Genomic DNA, 17,203 nt, shown 5'->3' on the forward strand with positions numbered 1-17,203 from the left:
AAAACGTAGGTAATATGGAAAATTTGAGGAAAGCGTTTGACGTTGGACGCCCAAAGCAGGTTACAAGTCTTCATCAGTCCCATTTTCTGAGGGTGAAAAGAAATGGGATGAAGCAAATGAGAAATTGGTTGATTTTTTTCGGAAACCTCTAAGGTAATCTACTTATGTTTGCAAATTATTCCATGATCCTAGTAAAAGGAAACATGCATTCGTTCACAGGTACTCTAACTGGAGAAATGTATCAAGAGACATTACTGATCATGAAACTTTCAAAGCTCATATTAAATCTATGTGTGTGTGTTCGCTTAAAGGGGCGAGATTCTCTGTTTCCCGATGACGATTCCTTAATCGGCGATTGGGCGGAGAATCCTTGTTTATGACGGAATCGGGAGCCGTGCCTGTTTTATGCAGGTTTCGCTTGCTCCACCCCCTCCGAAACGGCATCATCACGGCGCACGCCGCATGCCGTTGGAACTGTCTCAGGACGAAGGCTCTCCCCTTGCTGTGCGTATGCGCGGCCACGGACCCGGCAATTCTCCGGCAGCTTATTTTGTGGAGGCCTGGCGTTTTATGTGACGTGGCTGCTAGTCCCTCACCAGCTGCAGGATCAATGAGTTGGTACCACCAATTTGTTCCACGTAAAACGGCATGGATCCTCCACACTTCACCTCAGAATTGGAAAATCTGGCCCGTAAACTATCTGGAAGAATTGATTCTGTGTTATCGGCTCAGTTTGAAAAGGACTGTTCTTATTGGAGGAAAGTGCTGAAACGTGTTGCTGCCACAGTTAAACTGCTGTCTTCTTTGGGGCTACCTCTGAGAGGATATGATGAGTCATCATTGTCAACTTGAACAGTTTTTTTTTAGCCTATCTTGAATATCTCAGTGAAATTAATGAGCTTCTCAAAGAACATTTGAAAAGTTGTGGCTCAGCAAAGACCAATTTTTAATGCACCAAACCTGGGATGACTTCATCATTATAATGGCAGACGGCTCAAAAACCAATCAGCAATGAGGCAAAAGATTCCAAATGCTATTCCATAATAGTTGATTCAACACCAAGTGTGAGTCATGTGGGTCAATTAACATTAGTTTTAAGATATGTGACCAATGATGGTGAAGTTGTATCGTGATTTCTTTGTCTTGTCCAGCTAAAATCCCACAACTGGTTTGATTGCAAATTTAAATTTGACCATGAAAATTGTTATGGGCAAAGCTTCGATAATGCCACAAATATGGTCGGAAAATATTCAGGTCTACAAGCAAGACTGAACAATGCAAGCTCCCTGTGCAGTATTCATCCCATGTTCTTGTCGCTCCTTGAATATAATCTGCAGTGCTGCAGCTGAATCTTGTGAGGCAGATGTACACTTTTGTTGACTTTGTTCAAAATATGCATCCCTTTTTTTAGGTTTTCATGCATAGGTGGAATATGTTGCAGTTGCGTTTGGAGCAAGTAAATGGAAAACATTTGCTGGGCAAAATAATTTGTGACATAGGTGGTCCGCATGTGCAGGTGCCAATTTGGCTTTGAAAATGAACTTTGTGGTACAAAGGAAACCTTATTAGGCATTGCCGCATCAAAGTCAGAAAAAACACATTTGAAAGCTAATGCAAAATCCTTAGCAGAGAAGTTTGAAAAGTGTGATATTGCAGTTTTTACTGTTTTGTGGAACAGTTTACTTCAAAGGATTAATGCTGTCAGCAAATCGCTGCAAAATGTTGATATAACTTGATTGAATGCATAGGTGGATATTTGGCCTCAGTTGAAAGTTTTGTCATGGAAGTTTGAAATGACGATAGCTGGGTGCAAGCAGACGCACTGACTTGAGCAAAGAAATATAGGTATTTCTGGTGACAAGAAGCATGCAAGACACAGGAGATTATTTTTCGATGAAACTAGGTCACTTTGAAAGGGAAAGAGAAGTTTATCATCGCAACTGTCAATGTTATTTGTGACACAATGGTACAACTGCAGAGTAGAAATGAATCTCTGAAGAAAACTGTTGATTTATTTTGTGTGCTTTTCAACAGAATTTTGGCTGAGAATGTGAAAAGCCACTGCAGTAAAAATTAAGTGAAAAGTCGAAAATGTTTTGAATATGAAGAGAAATTATTCCTTAATTTAATTGATAATGATGAGCTCTGTGCTTCGAGATCATCAGCTGTTTAGTACAGATTTGTATGTGATACCTTGCAGGCAACCTTTCCAAATGTGGAAACCATTCTGAAAATATTTTTCACAATACTTGTCTAAAATGCTTCCATGAGCATTCTTTTCCTGTATTGAAAAGAGTTAAAAATTATTTGACAAGTTCAGCAACACTGACGAATGAAAGTGTGACTTTACAAGATTTTATCTATGTTGATGCAATTGATGATTTTGTGTACAGAAATCTATCTAAAAGCCAACAAGAAATGAAGCAAGAAAATCTTTAAAATCTCACTGTCTTTCATATTCTCTTGTTTAAATGCTGTTTTTCAAAATGGACCATTGCTGGGCTGATTTAATGGATGCAGCTGGTCACACGCTGATAGTTCTAACCAAGATCGCTCTGAAGATTGGTATTCAGAAAGTCTCTTCTCGGACAAAGAATGGAATCCTGTAGACGGAGCCACTGATATTGACTTGGACTCGTTGGATACTTCACGCATGTGGGTTTACAGCAATAACTTCTTTGATTTTGTGAGAGGAAGTAAGGAAGTTACATTTTGAAACTGAATGAGACTGAAATATACTGAATGGCAGCATATGCATCTTGTTGACTGGAGTTTTTGCTCTGGACCAACTTATTTGGTCTTGCACTGGCCTGTGCTGCAGTGATGTCGTTGGCTGATTTTTCCATCTTGTTGCTCATTAGAAAGTTCCATGTTTGCTCGCCTCAAGATACACATCATAATATTGACCATCTTTACCGTCATTCTGACAAGAGGTAAGTCTGGATTTCAATTCAGCAATTATTCATACAGGAGTATATTTAAAAGATAAAAAGCACTAAAGCAGTTAAGCAGTGATCAATTTCTATTTTGTGACTTGCGCATTTCCGCTGTGGGGCGATGGTGGGTGGGGTCAGAAGGGGCGTGATGTCATTGGGAGTAGGGACGTGATGACATTGGGGTGCTGCAGAAATGAAGGTGACCTCAGGCCCCGCAAAGTGTAAACCCACCATTGCTCTAGCCAGAGTCTGTGTGGAACAATGGCGAGTGAAGGTATAGCAACACAACAAGAAATACACCCTTCAATTTCTATCTTCCTCATATATTTATTGGTTGCCCCAAACTGCATCTATGCTAACTGTTGTAGACAGAGGCAAAGACTCTACCAGAAGCCAGGCTGACAGGGCGCAACTCACTTTATTCCACACTAGTCACAATAATCACTCCTCTCCACACTCCACTCCACGCATGGTCTCCTTTCCCAAACTGCTTCCAGGCTGGGGCTTATATTCTGTGGTGAGCTCCTCCAATTAGGAGGAAGCTCCACACCCTAGTTACCTGAGTAGCTCATACTCTTGTGTAGGAGAGGAAACGGAAGTTATACAAGCTCTGTCCCTTTAAGGAGTCGTAACACCTCTCCCCCCACAAATTCAGAGAAATGTCCATGTCCTCAGATGGATGGTCCCATGGCTGCTTGGGTTGTTGCCGGAGTTCCAGGGGCGGTATAGCCGGTCCTGGAGATGTGTAGCGTACTGGAGGCCACCGTTTCCGTGATGATTATCGCAGTTGGCAAGGCCCAGCCAGTAAGGCTGCTGGTACAATAGGTGCCGGCGTATCGTCGCTGGGAGGTCCAATATCCATATCGGAATCTGTCTTGCTGTCTATGCTATCGCTAGCTGGGTCCCCCAGCGACTCAATGGTCAGCAGGAAGCATAACGGGTGGGTGGGCACCAGGTTCCCCACTGGTCTCGGGGCTCCTGCTTGACTGTACGGGGGAAGGCATCCGGGTCCTGTGTGGAGCCTCCGGGTCACAAGGAGGACTACCCCAGAGGTCCATGTGGCTCCGGTCCCAAAGTTCATCACATAAGCCACGTCGCCCATCGTGAAGGTGCGCGCCTGTGGATGGCGGTAAGAATCCGCCCTTCTGGTGTGGGGGGGCCCCAGTCCCATTTCTGCCCCTTCTTTAGTTGGTGGAGCGGACTGAGCATCATGGCCATCCTGGGTATGAACTTCCCATAATAGTTCACCAGGCCAAAGAAAGAGCAGAGCTCCATTTGGGCGCGAGGGATGGTGGCCTGGTGAATTGCCCGCACCTTTTCCTCCACTGGATGGAGGCCTCTGCTGTCCACCCGGTAGCCGAGATACCTGATCCCCGGTGCATGGAAAATGGACTTCTCGCTCCAGAGACGGACCCCGGGCCGAGTAAACCCCTCGAGGACCTTGGTTAGGTTCTCCATGTGTTCCTAATGCAACGTCCTGGTGATGAGAACATTGTCCAGATAGACGGCCACCCTTGGCAACCCTCACAAGATATTCTCCATAACCCTCTGGAATATTGCACAAGCCAAGGAGACTGTGAACAGCGACCGCATGTATTGGTACAATCCCCGATGGGTATTGATCATCACATAGTTCCGGGAAATTGGCTCAATCACCAGCTGCAAGTGCGCATATATCATGTCCAGCTTCGTGAACATTTTTCCGCCGCTGAGTTGGGTGTAGAGATCCTTGATTTGAGGGACCGGCTGACGGTCAAGGCGGGATATCCGGTTTTCTGTCATTTTATGGTCCCCACAGAGCCAGACTGCCCCCTCCGGCTTCAACACGGGGACTACCGGTGTGGCCCAATCGGCATAGTGGACAGGGCGAAGAATCCCCAGCTCCTCCAAATGGTCCAATTCCTGTTTCACTTTGGCACGAAGTGCGCACGCCACAGGTCGGGCGCAGAAATACTGGGGCCGCTGCTTTCCTCCACATTTATCGTGGCCATAGCTCCTTAATGGTCCCGAGGTCTTCGGCGAAAGCCGACAGGAACTTGGAAACTATTCCAAACGGTCCTCGGGGGTACATCTGGCACGCGCATCTCCAATCCAAATGTAGGTGGCACAGCCAATCATGCCCCAATAGGCTTGGCCCATTGTTGCGAACTACCACCAATGGTAGGCATGCGGACTGGCCTCCGTATGCCACGGGAACGTGGGTGGTGCCCTCAATTTCTAAGGGCTCCCTGTATATATGGCCATTCAGGCCCTGTGTCTTGAAGCTCTAGTGGCTGAAGACCTGTCTGGATGGCGGCAAATGTGCGAAGACTTACGACCGAAACTGTCGCTCCTGTGTCCAGATCCATCTCGGTGGGGTGACCGTTTAACAGCAGTGTCACCCGGATAGGAGTCGTTCTGGGGCCAGTCACACAATGGTGGGATTGGCTCCTCAGTGTCCAAGTCCTCCCAGGAAATACATGCGGCCTCTTGGGAGGAAATGGTGACTTGTCCATTGCAAAGGGATGGCGCTTGCACAGGATTGCCCGGAGCCTTGGTCCTGGCCCCCGGAATCCTGGAACGCTGAGGAGGGGGTAGCTCCATGGTCGCTCCTGGGCGAGTCGCGGCCACCTCCGATCTGGGAAGCTCCCGTCACCTCACCTCCGGCAGCTGTCAGCCAATGATCTTGGCGATGCCCAATGTTCAGGATTGCCGGCCCTGGAATGCCTGGAGCCCGCATTCGGCGCTTTACTGGGCATACGCTATTTCGACTGCCCTGTCAAGGATTAGGAGGGTCTCCATTATCAGCTTCCTCTGAGTCTCCTGATGCCGAAGTCCACAAACAAAACGCTCCCACAGCGATTCAGCCAGGGCAGCTCTGAACTCGCAGGGGGCAGCGAGTCCCTGTAAGCGCACCAAGTATTCCAAAGTGGACTCCATCGGCGTCTGCACCGTCGGACCATAATCGGTGGCTGTGGAGTTAGGTGACGCTCTGTCGCTCATCAGTGGTGATGGCGTTTGTACGGAAAAAAGTTGAAGTCTTTTGACGTACTGGGCCCAGTTGTCCGAGTCGACGTCAAAAGGCTTGAGTTTACCTCTGCGTGCTATGCCTGCCGGTCGGAGAGTGGCTTCCTGAGGTGGTTTAAAAATGGCCCAAAATCGGGGCACTCGCCTCTTACGGCAGCGCCACTTGATCCTCATCGCCAGTGTTGTAGACGGAGGTAAAGACTGCACGAGAAGCCAGGTTGACACGATACAACTCACTTTCGTCTACACTAGTCACAATAATCATTCCTCTCCTCTCCACTCTCCACAGGGTCTCCTCTACCTGAACTGCTTCCAGGTCGGGGTTTATATTCAGTGAGGAACTCCTCCAATTAGGAGGAAGCTCTGCCTCCTAGTCACCTGAGGAGCTCATACTCTGAGGCACAAACTGGCAGTGTTTCTCTGAGCTCCTGCTTTTGGCTGTAACCCTGCTTCCGGACCTGGTATGTTATTCTGTATGCTGGCTGCCTTTTTCAGACTTTGAAACCTGGACCAAGCAAATGGAAAATGTGCTAAGACCGGTTGGATGGAGGGGAAGAGGAGTCTGTTGCTGCTGCCAGTTTCTTGCTGGGGAGAGAGGGAAGAGAGCTTGCAGCTGCCACGCCTGGGACTCGTACTTGTTACTGGCTGCCTTCCTGCTTATCGGCTAGGAGTGGAGCTGGGGTGGATTTTGGTTGCCCCGTTGCTGGGCTGAAAGTGGAAGAGAAGGGACTCGCCTTTGAAGTTTTGGACTGGATGGTGTCTGGAGACCGGATGCCGGGACTGTGAGAGCAGCAGGGCAGTGGCCCAGTTGACTACGTGAACTGTTTGTACTGATGTTGGTTTTGTTTTATTGTTGGGGGGTTGTATGGTTATTATTGTATTCTTGTGGTTTTTTTTGTGCCTCGCGGCTTGGTGTTCGCCCGTCACAGCGTTCCTGCTTCTGTGTATTGGGGGGTTGAGCGGTCCCTCCCGGTGTTAGTGAGGGGGAGTGGTGTTCTCTCTCTCGCTCTCCTCAACCGTGCGCTGCATTTCTTTTCCCGGTCGACTGTGCTGCTTGCGGGCGCCTCTACACCGACATGGGGCTGTTGCTGGAGTTGGGGGGAGGGGGGTGGCATGTGCTGGCTTGAGTCCTGGCGGCTTTGTCTTGTACTTAATTGTTTGTTGGGTTTCTTATGGTTGCTCTGTATTTTTGGGGGTTTTTTTGTAAAGGGAGTTCCCTAACTTCCGCTATGCTCCATATTGGTGTGTCCTTTTCCAATGGCCTGTGCTGCTCGTTTAGGTGCCTTTCCACCGATGTGGGGCTGCCATTAGGGCTGGGCATCTGTGAATCCTTTTCCGGTAGTCTGTGCTGCTCGTTTGGGTGCCTTTTCACTGATGTGGGGCTACCACTGGGGAGGGATGGGGGAGGAGAGGTGGCCGTATGCTGGCTTTGTAGCTGGTGGTTTTTTTAAAGGAAATGTTTTGGGTTAAACTGTGCCCCCTCTTGGGGGGGGAGGGGTGTTCTCTCTCTCGCTCTCTCAAACTGTGCCCTGCCCCGGTGTGTCCTTTTCCGGTGGGCTGTGCTGTTCGCTGGGCAACTTGCCGCTGATGTGGGGCTACCGGTGGGGCTGGGGGTGGTGCTGGGTGTGTGCTGGCTTGAGAGCTGGCGTTTTTTTTTTGCTGGCTTGTAAATGCTTTTAGCATATTACTGATTTTCGTGACTGTTTTCAGCATGTTACTGATTCTTTTGTATTCTTGAGTTGTCAATAAACTTGAAATATTTGGAGGAGGGGAAGCAAATGCTGTACAAGCAAGGTCCCTGTAGGGGGTCGTAACACTAACTACCCAAATGATTCCATGTTGTAGAAATGTGTTCCAGAGTATCCCTTGAGGAGGTCCCCTGGGTAGAGTCCTTGTCCAAACATCTTTAGCTGCTTTCCCTTATCAGAAGGTCAGAAGTGGGGATATTTTCTGGTGATTGCACAATGTTAAATATCATTCACAGTTCCTCAGATACTAAAGCAGTCCCTACCAGTAACCAACATATCCTAGACAACATTTAGGTTTAGGCTGATAAGTGGCAAGTAATATTTGTGCGACAAAAGCACCAGGGAATAACCATCTTCAACAAAGTGGAATCTAAACAGCTCTTTCCTACATTCAGTGGCATTGCTGTCACTGAATCCCCCACCAACAACTTCCTGGAAGAGGGGGGTCACTATTCATCTGAAAATCAACTGGAACAGCCACATTAATATTTTGGCTACCGGAGCAGCTCCGAGGCTGAGAATTCTGCAGCTTGTGAAACCTGTCTATCATCCACAAGACAGGATTGTGACAGAATACTCCCAAACCTGCCTGGATGAGTGCACTCCAATAACACTCAAAAAACTCAATGGCCGGGATTCTCTGTTTGAGAGACTAAGGGACTGAACCAAGAAAGCTTTACATTAAGGAAAGTCCTGGACCTGCCACTGGAACGAGTGCAATTCCAACTGAGTTCTGTCGGTACACGCGAGGCATGATGCAACGTTACCTTCTCACCTCCTCCTCAGCCTGTTGGATGGCCGGCTCTTCATTCTCACTGGCTGGCCCCAGCTCCTCTGGGGCAGGCCCCTCTTCTGCAGGGTTCTCCTCGAGCAGCTCCTGCTGAAGGCATCCTTCAGGGGCTGGTTTAGCACAGGGCTAAATAGCTGGCTTTTAAAGAGGGTTCAATTCCCGTACCAGCCTCCCCGAACAGGCGCCGGAATGTGGCAACTAGGGGCTTTTCACAGTAACTTCATTTGAATCCTACTTGTGACAAAAAGCGATTTTCATTTCATTTCATTCATTTCAGGGCTGTGGCGGCCAGGCAGGTGCCAACTATTCCTGGTTGGATACCGAAATCCATTCTCTGTAGTGTGTGAAAGACAGACTCAGCATGATAATTACCCCGTGCCCAACCAGGTCCAACGTGAGACACAGTGGACCTGTCCTGCACTGCATCCACTGCCCAGCATTTCTCCCTGCCCCCCCCCTCCTCTCATCCCCACCCTCACCCCGGCCATGTCCCTCCGGACACGTCGCCCTCCTCACCGCCCTTCTGGCCCCATCGGTGCCTTGCTCTGGGGGCCCTCTGACCTTGGCACTCATCACTGCCAGCAGGAATACCAGTGGCTGGTGCTACCCATGCCAGGTGTATGCTCTGCAGCCCCTATCCTGTGCCCTCCTGTGGGATCTACTATGTGGGATCTACTTGGGTGGGTTGTGTGGTTCCCCAGCAGCAGGATTGGTGGCTGGTTGTGTGGGACGAGCGCGGCATGTGGTCTCCTCGGGGGTCGGCCTTGTGGGGGGGGATGGGAACCCATACGGCTAGTGGCGCTCTACGCAACTATAGGCCATGGAAGGCTGTCAGTGGGGCGTGCTGTAAGATGGCTGCCTTGCAGGCTGTGACAATGGCGGTCCATGCCTGGACAATCACTTTCTCCACCACTGGCACACAATAATAAAGATTATGAATTAAGATTATTACATGAGAACAAACACCATTACCATCATGTATCTGCTGTCCTTCTCCTTCTAATTGGGCAAGGTCAACATTTATCAAGACTAGGCAAGCGAGAATGAATATACATGGGTATAAAAATCAAAGTTATCGGCAGCAGAGCCATGTGGGCTATGCTCTATTCCCAGGCCAAAGTGAAACTTAGACTGGATTACATGGCACATTTTCCTTCCCATGATCATAGAATCATAGAATCCCTACAGTGCTGAAGGAGGCCATTTGGCCCATCAAGTCTGCACCGACCCTCTGAAAGAGCACTCTAACCAGGCTCCTACTCTATTCCTGAAACCCCATAACTACACTTAACCTGCATATTCCTCAACATTAAGAAGTAATTTTAGTATGGCCAATCCACCTAACCTGCACATCTTTCGACTGTGGGAGGAGACCGAGGAAGCCCACACTGACACGGGGAGAACATGCAAACTCCTCACTGACAGTGGCCGACGGTGGGAATTGAACCCAGGTCCCTGGCACTGTGAGGCAGCAATGCTAATCACTGTGCCACTATGCCACCCCAATGATGGCATGCTGCTTTCGCTTAAAGGCATATTACAACGTCCTCCTTTCTTTTGAACAGTACATTTCCTCATTGCAAAGAAGTAGAACTATTTACAATGTAAGTTCATTGTGATAACCCTCATGAAGACCACAGTGGATCACTGATTGATCTCCCCGTGGGCTTCATAGAATACGAGTTCCCATGGTGAGCGGGCTTCGGCCCGCCCAGCTGGAGCTCTTTAGTGATACCTTTAAATGTAGCTGGCCCCAGACTGGCAGTTCCGATAGTCCTGGACAGAGATGTTTGTTTTGTGTGCCACAGCAGTGGCTTTATTTTCAGCTTAAAATAAACCAGTTTGACCTTTCACTCCACACCTCCTGAAATTACTACATTGGTGACGAGGATCAAGCCTGGGACTCTGAGCAGCCTTTCCAAAATTACCTGACGAAAACTCTGGTAAGAAGCAAAGGAAAAATAAAGATCCAGAAATGCCCTTGTTTGGGAAGCTCAAACCTTATGATATGGACGTGGTGGATTGGCCCCAGTATGCCAACCGCATGAGCCACGTCTTCTGCGCCAATGGCATAGAAGGGGATGACAAACATAAAGTAATCCTTTTGAAAGCATGCAGGTCCCTCAGCATTATTAAGAGTTTAACTTAGACTGCAGCCTCGACAGTAAAACATTCAACAACAAACTTGTGAACCTAATAAAGAAACATTATGATCACTAGTTGTCCGTAATCCTCCAGTGTTACCAATTCAACATGGCTGGGAAGACCCCTGGGGTACACGTGACTGAATTCCTGGCTAGATTAAGGAAGCTGGCTGAATACTACGGGTTTGGCCTGACTGAGAAGCTGCATGATCGGCTAGTGTGTGGGATCAATAATGTCGCGATATATAAAGAATTGTTGGCAGAACCCACCCGAGACCTCAAAAGGGCTATAGAATTAGCACTATCCTTGGAGAATGTGAGAAAGGGGCCCAAGAACTCCAAGGGATTATGGACATAGCATTCTCAGGCTGGGGGGGGCGGGGGGGGGGAGGACCCTCATACTGAAAAGCCAGCATTCTCAGTGAACGGTCACACATGCCTCATCCACCCCAACTCAACATTCAGCCAGGACATTCTGGAATCTGGATCACCCTAGAAGTACGAGGGAAACTTCCTTGGAGGACTACAAGTGTCAACCACAAGGTTTCTGCACATGTGGCCAAAGAACATGACCCATGCAAGGCTGTCAAAATCAGCAGTATGCATGCTGCCCAGGCCAGAAGGCAAAGCCACCTCAGGTCTGGGTCTTGCAAGTCTATCAGCCCATAGAGGACAAAACGATGGAGTTAAATTGCTAGCTCTACATTCGAAAAATCACCGTATGTACCTGTTAACGTATCTGGGAATACATTCTTTCAGGTTTTGCGTCATATGATGTGTAGTGGTGTCAGCAGGATATTTGCACGGACATTGTGACGATCACCATCTTTTTGTTTAAATTTAGAGTACCCAATTTTTAAAACTTTTTTTCCAATTAAGGGACAATTTAGCATGGCCAATCCACCTAACCTGCACATCTTTGGGTTGTGGGGGTGAAACCCACGCAGGCACGGGGAGAATGTAGAAACTCCACATGGACAGGGCGAGATTCAAACCTGGGTTCTCAGTGTCGTAGGCTGCAGTGCTAACCACTGTGCCACATGCCAACCTGAAGATCACCATCTTGATTGTATGAGCAGCAGCCTTACTAAACCTCTCATTGTGTTTTACAATAATAGAGTGTGGGCATCTCCATACCTTTCCTCTTTGCGGCAACAAAGAAATATAACAGAAGAGCAAACTGGCAATGAGGATTGAGGCAGAAAAACTGCTGGAAAGAAGAATTTTGTTTACTAATTGTGGGATGGTATTGGGAGCAACAGATGATTTTCAGGACCAGACTTGCACGCACACACACAGATGTCTGACAAAGGACTGCCACCGTATGTGAAGGTTTAACAAATGTTTTCAACAGCAATTGTGAGTAAGAAGACCGAAAGTCATGGAAGACTTGCTTGCGTTTAAGTGAGTGGGGTTAGGGCTGCAGGGACTGTGCATGTGGCGAAGCTACACAAGCTGCGAGAAAGCGGATTTGAAGTATGCCACCTCTGCATGGGCTACTAGTCAGGAGAAAAGTCAAAATATACTCAGGCAAAATGGGGAAAGATTTCCGAGTTGCTTGTTCAAGGGATTGTTCGTGCCAGACTTTCCAACACAGTCAGAAGGGATAAAGTGTAGACCTTAGGAGGTGGAATCCAAAAGTGGTGTAAAAACGGGCTCCAGGGGGGCGTTTGATGAAGATTATGAAACATCGACTTCAAAAGAGGAAAGATTCCGATAGTATTTAATAGCACAACATACACCGGAGGATCTAAAGGTCGCAACGCTTCTGAGCTCAGTTGGCTGGAGAATGTTTACGCTGCTACAGAATCTTGTTCACCCAACAAAACCGGAGACAAATCCTTCAGTGAATTAATGAAAATCTTAGAGGGACATTGTTTCCTTTACTAATTGCAGAAAGGTACTGAGTCCACCGCCATAGTCAGGAAGAAGGTGAAACTATTTTATTGTTTGTAGTGTCTTTAAAATTAGCTCGATATTGTGAATTTGCTTCAATACTTAATGATACTGTTCAGGGCCGGCTAGTTTGTGGGTTACACAGAGGAAGCTGATTACTGTCAGTGATTTAACTCTAAAAGCTGCTGTGGAAGTTATCACTTCTGTGGAGCTTGCAACGAGAGAAGCTTCACAGATAGGGGCTGGAGTGAAGGTCCACAAAATGCCTCAAGGAACAGGGCAGTAAAGGTGCAACCATGTCACCATGTAAACAGGTTGGTCACTCAGAGGGGGAATGCGAGAGTGATTCAAATATGTGCAAGAATTGTGGAGAGGAGGGCCACATTGTCAAGGCATGTAGGGCTCAGAAACCCTCTCTTCTAACAAGACGTTGCAAGAAGAACACAAGTAAACAATCTAGTGTGTCTCCAAATTAGAGCATGAAGCTCATGATCACTCAAAAGACAGTGAAACTGAGCTAGAGCAAGACTTTCACTAGGTCTCTTATCTCTGCAGGGCGATCAACAATGTTCTGGGGCATATTCAAAACTCGAAGGGCATGAAGTTAAAATTGAAGTGGATGCAGGCGCAGCAGTATCACTAATACCTGAGCCAATTGATCATCAAAGCTGAAGCATCTGCATTTAAAACCGTCAAATGTGATCCTAAGGACGTACACTGAAGAGGTTGTACCATTAAAAGGATGCATTATGGTGAAAGTAGAAGCAAATGGGCAGATGGCAAAGTTGCCTCTTCACATTGTCAGTGAGAAATTTTCCTGCTCTATTTGAGAGGGCATGGTTGGCTAAGATTAGGTTGAACTGGGAAAGTCAATCAATTAGTGGATTCAAGGAGCAACTTGCATCAACTTCTGAAGAAGTATGAGATGGAGTTCAAGATTCACTAGACTCTATGATTTGAGTTGAGCCACACTTAAAAGTCAAGCCAGACAGCACATCCAAATGTCTCCTTGCTGGACCTGTACCATACACCATCATGTCTAAAGTTGAAGAACTAGAAAGATTAGTATGGGCACGAGTCATTGGACCTGTTGCTACAAGTGATTGGTTGACACCACCATTCTTGCATTAAAACAGGATGGCTCAGTGAGAATTTGTGGAGATTTTAAAACTACTGTTAACACAGTTTTGTGCCTAGATCATTATCCACTGCCATTGATTGAAGACATGTTTGCTGTGTCATGCGAATGTCGTTTTAAAAAATGGTTAGCTGCTCATGTTACTGCAGTGATGTCAGAGTGTGGGTGGAGCTGAGCTCTGGTTCTGATTTTTCGTTTCACTTTGAGAAAAGCTTGGGTGTGTCTGTCTTTTTGGTTTCGTTTTTCAGTGTGTTGCAGCTTAAGTCAGCCAAAGCAGCTGTACTGTTGATCTCTATGCCATGAAGGACTATATCTTGATCATTTGGTGAATTCAGAAATTTAAAGGTTTCAGTTTTGAATGTAAACCCTCATGTGCTTCTGTGTAAAGGTTGTTAAGTCTTTGGATGTTAAAAGGACAGCTTAAAGGAATGTTGTATTCTTTGGGGGTTATCTTTCATTTAATGGTTGCTAAGATATTCACTGTTTGTTTTGAAAAGGTTAACTTGAGTTCATGGAATAAACATTGTTTTGTTTTAAAAAATACTTTTCCATTTCTGCTGTACCACACCTCTAGAGTGGGCCGTGTGCTCCCCATACTACAATCTATTAAAAGTTGTGGGTCAGGTGAACTCCCTGGTACACTTTGGGGTTCTCTAAACTCGGACCCATAACAATTGGGGGCTCGTCCTGGATAAAAGTCTATCTATTGGATATTGGCTTAATGAACATAAAGACAGTGAGGGGTGAGCATATTGTGGTTGCTTTTCAGGTGTGGTATTTTAGTTTAAGTGGGGAGTGTGTTGTGGACAATTGCTCTTTCAGAGGCTCAGATGTTTTTGGGGGTGGAGACGGTCACATGCAGTACCTTACGGACAGAGACTAAAAGCAGACTGTTAGATTTGGAAAAACATTTCAGTTAACATTACCTGACAAAATGCGAAAAGATGAGGTAATTATGGCGGTGGCTAAGCATTTAAAGGTGCCTGAGATACAGACTGACTCATTAGAAATGGCAAAGATCCAATTGAAGATTAAGCAACTTGAACATGAAAAAGAATTAAAGCAGCTTGAATATGCAATGAGAGAAAAGGAGAAGAAAGAAACAAAGAAAGAATAGCCCTAACAGAACAAAAATAGAAAGAAAGGGAGATACAGATCAGGGAAAAAGATAAAGAGAGAGAGTTTGAACTTCAGAAAATGGCCATGAAACATGACAGCCAGTTAAAATTGGCAGACATAAAGGGAAACGTACAGTTGGATGATAGTGATGAGGATAGTGAGAAAGAGCATCATAGTCGAAGGCTTGGTGGGGATCTATTTAAATATGTCCAAGCATTGCCAAGGTTTGACGAGAAGAAGGTAGAAGCCTTTTTCATTTAATTTGATAAGATAGCTAAACAAATGAAATGGCCACAGGACATGTGGGTATTACTGATTCAAAGAAAGCTGGTAGGTAGGGCTAGTGAAGTGTTTGCATCACTACTGGAGGAGGTATCTGGGGCATATGAGGAGGTGAAACAATCCATCTTAGGTGCATATGAACTAGTACCTGAAGCTTACAGACAAAGGTTTAAAAATTTAAAGAAAGAATTTGGTCAAACATACATGGAGTTTGAAAGGCTCAAACAGAATAATTTTGATTGGTGGATAAGGGCTTTGAAAATAGACAAACGTATGAAGCTCTCAGAGAAATTATACTTTTGGAGGAGTTTAAAAATTCAATTCCTGATGTAACGAGAACTCATGTGGAAGAGCAGAGGGTTAAAACTGCGAGATTAGCAGCAGAAATGACAGATGATTATGAATTAGTTCATAAATCAAAGCTTGGTTTCCGACATCAGTTTCAGCCTGTGAGGGATAGAAACTGGGGACATGAGAAATATTCAAGTGGTAAAGGTAAAGGTGGTCTGATGAGAGATAATAAGGAGAGTGTACCTCAGATTAAAAAAGAAATATTTAATTGTAATAAACAAGGCCATGTAAAGTCAGTGTTGGTGGTTGAAGAAAAGCACTGGGAAGGCTGATGTGGTAAAACAGGATAAGACAGTAGGGTTTGTTCAAGTGATAAAGGAAAGCCCAAGTGAAGCGAAGGCGGGACAAAAGATTCTACGGCCTGATCAAGAGGTGATTGATAAGAAGGTGGCAGATCTCTTTAAAGAATTTACTTGTGTGTGTAAAGTTTACTCATGTGTATCAGGAGGAGTAGGTAAAGAAGTCACAATTTTAAGAGATACTGGAGCTAGTCAATCTTTAATGGTAAGAGATGAGGAGTTATCATAGATCATAGATCATAGAATTTACAGTGCAGAAGGAGGCCATTCGGCCCATCGAGTCTGCACCGGCTCTTGGAAAGAGCACCCTACCCAAGGTCCACACCTCCACCCTTTCCCCATAACCCAGCAACCCCACCCAACACTAAGGGCAATTTTGGACATTAAGGGCAATGTATCATGGCCAATCCACCTAACCTGCACATCTTTGGACTGTGGGAGGAAACCGGAGCACCCAGAGAAAACCCACGCACACACGGGGAGGTTGTGCAGACTCCGCACAGACAGTGACCCAAGCCAGAATCGAACCTGGGACCCTGGAGCTGTGAAGCAATTGTGCTACCCACAATGCTACCGTGCTGCCCTAAAGTTATGTAGTTTGTGAAGAATGTTGCCAGAAAAGGTGGTAATATGTGGAATTCAGGGTGAGAGAAGTAGTGTTCCATTATATAAGGTAAGGTTGGAAAGTCCAGTGAAGAGTGGTGAAGTGGTAGGAGGAGTAATTGAAAAGCTATCTTGTCCAGGAATACAATTTATCTTGGGTAATGATATAGCTGGATCGCAAGTGGGAGTGATGCCTACTGTGGTTGATAAGTCAGTCGAAAATCAGACAACTGAAGTGTTGAAGGACAAATAAACTGGGATTTTTCTGGATTGTGTAGTAACAAGTTTGCAAAGTCACAGGGTAGTAGTCATGGGTGACTTCAACTTCCCAAACATTGAGTGGAAACTCTTTAGATCAAATAGTTTGGATGGGGTGGTGTTTGTGCAGTGTGTCCAGGAAGCTTTTCTAACACAGTATGTAGATTGTCCGACCAGAGGGGAGGCTATATTGGATTTGGTACTTGGTAATGAACCAGGGCAAGTGATAGATTTGTTAGTGGGAGAACATTTTGGAGATAGTGACCACAATTTTGTGACTTTCACTTGAGTAATGGAGAGGGATAGGTGCGTGCAACAGGGCAAGGTTTACAATTGGGGGAAGGGTAAATACGATGTTGTCAGACAAGAATTGAAGTACATAGGTTGGGAACATAGGCTGTCAGGGAAGGACACAAATGAAATGTGGAACTTGTTCAAGGAACAGGTACTACGTGTCCTTGATATGTATGTCCCTGTCAGGCAGGGAAGAGATGGTCGAGTGAGGGAACCATGGTTGACAAGAAAGATTGAATGTCTTGTTAAGAGGAAGAAGGAGACTTATGTAAGGCTGAGGAAACGAGGTTCAGACAGGGTGCTGGAGGGATACAAGATAGCTCGGAGGGAACTGAAGAA

The sequence above is a fragment of the Scyliorhinus torazame genome, chromosome 10, assembly GCF_047496885.1.
Source record: "Scyliorhinus torazame isolate Kashiwa2021f chromosome 10, sScyTor2.1, whole genome shotgun sequence".
Taxonomy (NCBI): domain Eukaryota; kingdom Metazoa; phylum Chordata; class Chondrichthyes; order Carcharhiniformes; family Scyliorhinidae; genus Scyliorhinus; species Scyliorhinus torazame.